We start from the raw sequence: 6957 nt of genomic DNA, 5'->3' as shown, positions 1-6957 counted from the left end.
TTACTCAAGCATTCGAGCTTTCTGGTGTGTGAGAGAGAGAGAGAGAGAGAGAGAGAGAGAGAGAGAGAGAGAGAGAGAGAGAGAGAGAGAGAGAGAGAGAGAGAGAGCAAACAGTATGCAGGTGAACATTTACATACCACAAGTTTATGACGTGCACAAGTTTGAAGACGTTGTAGCTGTGAGCGCTCGGCAAACAAAAGTTGAGAATGGGTCATGGTTGAGAGATGCGTGTAATCCAGTAGGTACGTACGTACGTACGGGCGGGTGTTCGTCGTCGCTGGCAACACTCTCACCTGCAACTCTCAGATCACGTACGGCCCATAGAACAAACGAGTAACAACGGGTTACCTACTCTGGCCTGTAATGACATTACCTGCTAGAGGAACGGACGATCTCGAGCACCTTTTCTTATCTGATTACTAATAACTTAACAACTGAAAATTACCGTCGAATCATTCCCAGAACGCGTCAACAGTTCCGTCATTGAAAACATTGCCAGGAGGTTCTTTCAACCGTTCACAGACCCTTATGATTATCCAGGCTATAGTGTCCTTTAATCTCTTCTCTACAACATCTAACGGGAGTGAACACAAGCGTAAAACGCGTAAGAGTGAAGAAAAAATAAAATATCTGGCATTAACGGATGGTAAATAATGACCCCGGGAACTCCATCATTACGTAATTCTACAATCTAAACCACAACACACGAACTCCAGAGACACTGCAATCAATCAGGCCACAATGCACGAGCGGGCGCCTCGCCCACACACAGGCACGGCAGGTAACAAGTATACCTAACTACCACCTCGACTGTTGACTCAGCGGGTGGCTGACCCTGCAGAACAGCAGGTCCGCCACTCACCTCCCTCCACAATTCCCACCTTCCTTCCATCTCTCACAGGACGGTACGCATAACGGTACGTGCATTGCTCATCACGCAAGTCATACTCCCTCGGGACGTCTGAACACCCTCACTCTAGGAGTGCCATTTGGACACGAGAACTCTCCCTGGTGCTCCTCGAGGCGGTACAATACGGGAATCTACGTTCAAGTGGAATTCCGAGAACTTGACAATAACCATGTTGTCTACCATTTATATAATTCGTCCTTATATACCGTACAGCACACACGGTCAGGTGCATCCAGCCTCTCAGTTCGTCGACACACTTCCTCATCTCGTACCCGGTGCGTTTCAGTGATCACTAATTTCTACATTAATACACACAACGTTTCTTAATGTTTCACATTACGCTCAAGTCGAGTCCTTAACAGGAGAATGACGTCGTAACCCACACCTCCCGCCACATACACGCTGACGACGACGACCAGCGAGGACGACCCGCAGGTCATCCTCGATATGGAGTACCCCCTCGAAGTACGCTACTCCAGTCACAGTGTATATTCCTCTACCTCTCCCCCTAATGCCATTAACCACACTACCATACAACATCCTCACCAGCCACCCATCTATCACTCGTCCATGCGTCTTTCTATCGTCACACCACACGAGTAACTCACATTCTTTCCTCAGTAAGTTATCTCAGATTCTTCCTGAAATGACTTCTACCATATAAATCTTATACGTAAACATAACATTATCTCCACCTACGTAACATTTCCATCTTGTGGGAGTAAACTTTGCACACCTGGGTCCCCCAAAGCCCACAGGTCAGCGAAAGGGCAAGGAGGCTTAACTCCTTAACCTATACATGCAGCCTAGTATTAATCTGCACGAAAAAAGACGAACAGACAATACATCATATGATGTCTAAGTCACTGGCTGGGCCATGAGGCAGCGTCCATACTTCAGCAATTCTGAATTGATTTAGCAAGCCTAAACTGACAAGGAAAATCTCAATATAAAACAGAAAAACCTGCATTCACAAATCCATTCCTGATACACAAAGCTAGTGCGAGTTTTCGAAGAAAGCCTACATCAGACCAAGTCTGAACTCAGATCAAGTCTAAATTCAAAGCAAGTCTGAATTCAGGAGGAGTGGCAACATGAGAGGGCATCGTCGGACGGCTGGGTCAGCTGTGGCCGTGGTTGACGGACATGTTGTCTAGCATGATGCACAACGATGAATCCAGGATTAATACTCTCTCTCTCTCTCTCTCTCTCTCTCTCTCTCTCTCTCTCTCTCTCTCTCTCTCTCTCTCTCTCTCTACCTTCCCGTGTGTACACTGAAAACTGCTTCATTTATGAGCACGTCATAACAACAGCTGCCAACCACAGGTACATACCAACGTTTGCTTATTACCACCTAGAAGGGAACCTGGTGCCCGCGCATTCAAGCGTAGCGTCAGAACCCAAACACAACCACTTCCTCTGTTCTTCCATTATCTGACGCTATGGCTAGATTAACCTTGGAACGCGCCGTGGCTGGTAGCTCAGTAACACTCGACAACACCGAGACAGCGAGCGACCTCACCTGCCCGCACATAACATGGGTTACCTGGTCGCGTGCCAAGGTCTACGAATGTTACATGAAACGAGGACCATGTGTGTGTCTCACCGCCCGCCCGGGGGACACAAGCAAAAACAAACATCATTATGATAATCTACCCACCTCCTCCTCCACCACCTACCTACCTCACCCCTCCATAAACTCTAATTTCATCCCCTCGAGCATGACAGTAAAACCTTTGGGGGTCATGGCGTGACCTGCCGTACCCGAAGGGTCGTACTGTAGTGCTGGAGCAGAGTGTATACAAGACAGACAGCAAAGCACCCACTTATACCAGTAATAAAAAACGTGAGCATTAATACCTTGTAAAGCACCATCTGCTCAGACCGAGCAAAACTAATGTTATTTTCTTTACATTGTTTTGAAATAAATAAATGCGATCCTCAGAACACACCTGTCATTTTTGTGTATCTAAAACTATATATATATATATATATATATATATATATATATATATATATATATATATATATATATATATATATATATTGTATGTTCTTACAAATGGCTCTAATACACTTGTGATTCTATTTATCATTCGTTATGCACTGCATACTCATATTCAAATTCATGAATTACAATTATTCATCAGTGATTAAGTAATCTCGGTAAAGTAAGATATATTTCTTAACTGACTGATACCATAATAGTATAATGCAGCAAAACAGAATCCCGCAAGTGACAACAATACGCGCAGTGTGTCATAACTCTGGGGGACATTGCAGGAGCAGAGCGCTGCAACATGAACGTTTACAAAGAAAAACGTGCATTGTAAACTGCAGAACTTATGAACACACAGTGCGATCCTTTACTTGTATTCAGAACAGATATAACGAAAATGAATATAATAAAATGAAATACACAAGAGTAACAATACATGCACAAAAAATATGATAATCATGTAACACAAAGATGAAACATGCCAAACACGTTGCCCAAGCACTATATGATGTAAACACACAAAACCAGTCAAATACAGAAAAGAAAATCCAAGACTAAAATAATATAAAGTGAAAAAAGAAAACGATATCTTGAAAATATTGAAGTTCTCATACACAAGCATGACCTACAGACTAACCTGTTCAGACAATAACAAAGAAACGTAACATACGAGAGGAAATTTAAGAGCTTACACATAAAGCTGTCATGTAGAATGATGATAAAAGAGCAGAACATACAAACATACAACAAATGTTTGCTAAGCAGGTAAGCAAATACGCAAAAATTCAAGTACATATGTTCAGCACTTATTAAACAAAATAGGAGTAGTAGGAAAAATAAGGACAAAAAAAAAAGTGCAAGCCAGCAACTATAGAAAAGCACATTCAAAATTCTAGAATTACCAGGTGATACATTTGTATACTGAACATGAATTTTATAACTTCGTTATTACATAAAAGCAAAAAAGAAAAAAATAATATGCACTCATACGAATAAAGTGTGTACTTGTATGAAAATATATAATCAAAGACGCCCATAGAACCCGCACGAATATTCAAAACTATAGTCATCCATTCAAACAAAGTACATAACACATTAATGTTGCATCAAAACAAGAAAGGGAAAAATCAAGCAAAAATATAAATAAAGAAGCACATTTTTTCTACAAACTCTTTTTCCTATTTTTGTAGTTAAAATCTTATGGAAAAACTTTCCATAGTAATGTCCTCCATCTCACACACGTTTCTGCAGTAAATATTTTGGCATTCCCACAAATATTTTTTAATATTCCGTTTTCTATTAACTATGAAATTCCGTCTAATATCATCCTTAGAATGAACGTTAATTATATCTACAGGAAAAAAAAATTCATTGTGATTTATTAAGCTTATGACTGTCTAACTAGCGTACTAAACACCTTTTTTTTTTCTCTGCATCTTTCTGATGTACGTCATAATATATCTCCCCGTTATTTTCTTCAGTTAAATTACTTTTATACAAATAACACTCATGATCTTTGAATGTATGGCGTATGTATGCTGCTGCTATCTATGTCATTGCATATAGCTCTAATTTGTCTGGATTATCAGAAATCACATCATTGGGATGATCGGGGTTGAAAGTGGAGCAGTAATCTGCAAGTGGATTATGTTCTACCACTAAATCATCATCCACTTGGTCAGTGTGATCACAAGGGCTGTCTGTGATGTCTGTGAATTATGTATGCATCAAGTGCTCATATTTTGTGTTATGCAAAATTATAAAGAAAGCCATCATCATCATCCCGACTATGAAGATCAAAAGATGAAGAAAATATGCTTCGGGTGCATTTTGTTAGAGCATTTCCCGTCATCTTTCACCTGCATAATTACTTCATCAAGATGATTAGGTACAGTTGCCCTATGTAGTCACAAAATCCAGCGAAATTCGCTTTGGTGACATCTGGCATCTTACCCGACTACACAGATTTCTTCTTGTAACTTATCAAGGACAATTAACTGAAATGATACTGAATATATATTAGTTATTGTTTGAGTGAAAAATTAGCCTTAATCACCAAGCAAAACAGTTCGCATTCTAAAGACTAGAATGTTGGGAAACGAAGCATTATGACAAAATCATCGCTCAAAAAGGGGGGGGAAGAGCGCCGGGAGGTGTTGCCAGTTTTTAATATAAATTATCATTACACGTTATGAATAATCCTTCTATGAATAACATACGTTCCTGGAAATGAGGTTCTATAGTTGTGAAAAACAAGGAAAAATTATTACGTCACGCCTTTGTCATTAGGGAAAACTTGAGAGAGGTAAATATAAGTGAAAATCTTGTGGCGCACGGCCAAACCGATTCTTTAATGTCATAGATGTTAGAGAAGATAACACTAACTATTTGTTGTGTGCCGTATTGTTTCTTATTACCCCTAATGCTTGGCGTAAGTATCATAAAATAATAATAACAACAATGATATCAATAATAATAATAATAATAATAATAATAATAATAATAATAATAATAATAATACAATGAATTAATTCCCAGAGAGGGGAAGAAAGTCTACGGGTGGGCGACACATGGTAAGGGCAGGTGTGGGAAGGAGTAGGGTGGTGGAATACAGACAAAATTAATGTTTTAATAATATGCTTCAACAATGGTCACAAACAGATGGGCATTTAACAGTTCTCATGGTCGTGGTGGGTGGGTGGGGTGAAGTGTGTCTTCAGCAGGTAGGTGTGCCGCCATATTGGCTATGTTAGTTATTTCCGCACGTCATGGCGTCGCATGACTGAAATAAAACATTTTATGAATAGCAAAGACGTTGCGTAGTAATTTCGGATACTAAGAACCAATGTATTGCTATATTTAGTACACAGCTGACCAACTCCCTCACTCCTTACACACACACACCTCAAACTCGGTCACAGCAAATTTGCAAGCTGTGTATGATTTTTCTCTCTTTCCAGAATAATATTACATTTTGCTAGTGTTTATGGAAGCATCTAAAATAAGCGGGGCATTCTGTAACTCTGGGGTTATAAAAGTATCGGCAATGTGGCAAGCCACGCAGGCAGCAGCGTCTGCTAGCACATCCACCTCGATTCGCGGAATTAAATCATTGAACACTGACTGGCGGCTAGCCAAATGCATTCATGTCTATAAATCCAATGAAAATTAAAAATATGGACTTACAGGTTGTTTTTTATTAAAAGACAGTCTGCAAAACAAAAGACCTGGGGACGTCATAGGTGGATGTAGTTGCCAGATACCGCATTTTTTTGTCCAAAACATTTTTCAGAATATGACATCACTACTTGGGGAAACTGAACATGTGGACCATTTACAGGTTATGAAGATGATGCTTAAATCTCAAATGGAGGAAGAATGACTTGGTTGTTATGGCACGATTGTTACTTAAGTCGTCTCATTTGATATCCCCCCCCTAACATACTGTTCAAAGTTATCAATATATGTAATTTTTTTCACATTCGCACGTACTATTCTTTATCCTTTGGGAAAACATGAAACGCAAGTTCTGGATTACTTTGATTTTGTGTTGTTTGCTAACTACACTACCTGTCATCTTCCGCTCATCTTAACGCAGTTGAAAACTCGCTAGAAAGACTTTGTCAACAAACACATCAAGCGCAACGGTAAATCATGCCATCTGTTGACTCCGCGCAGAATTAAAGCAGCCAGTGCTCACCCGCGATTCATCACGCTCTCCCGCCATTCAGATATAGCCTTTGGTGCTGGAGGGAGTCGGAAACATGAGTGTACTTACCCTAGCGGCGAGGGAACACTCCAACATCACACTGCAGATATACGAGAGATCCTCACACGCTCTGCACTCCCCACAGAACTATAGTACATTCGTTACCATACACATTCCTACGATCAGTTCCATATAGTATACCACACGATGGATTTGAGGCTCACTACGGAATCAGCTTGTGTATACACCCCGACCGTCCAGGAGTGCTACACGTCACGCCACCAGCAGCAAACACCACCGTCTGTGGCCAGTTAGGAAGGCAGTCAACAAGACATGGTT

This window comes from Panulirus ornatus, chromosome 2 (assembly GCF_036320965.1).
Source record: "Panulirus ornatus isolate Po-2019 chromosome 2, ASM3632096v1, whole genome shotgun sequence".
Lineage (NCBI taxonomy): Eukaryota > Metazoa > Arthropoda > Malacostraca > Decapoda > Palinuridae > Panulirus > Panulirus ornatus.
Note: the sequence above shows the minus strand (reverse complement) of the source record.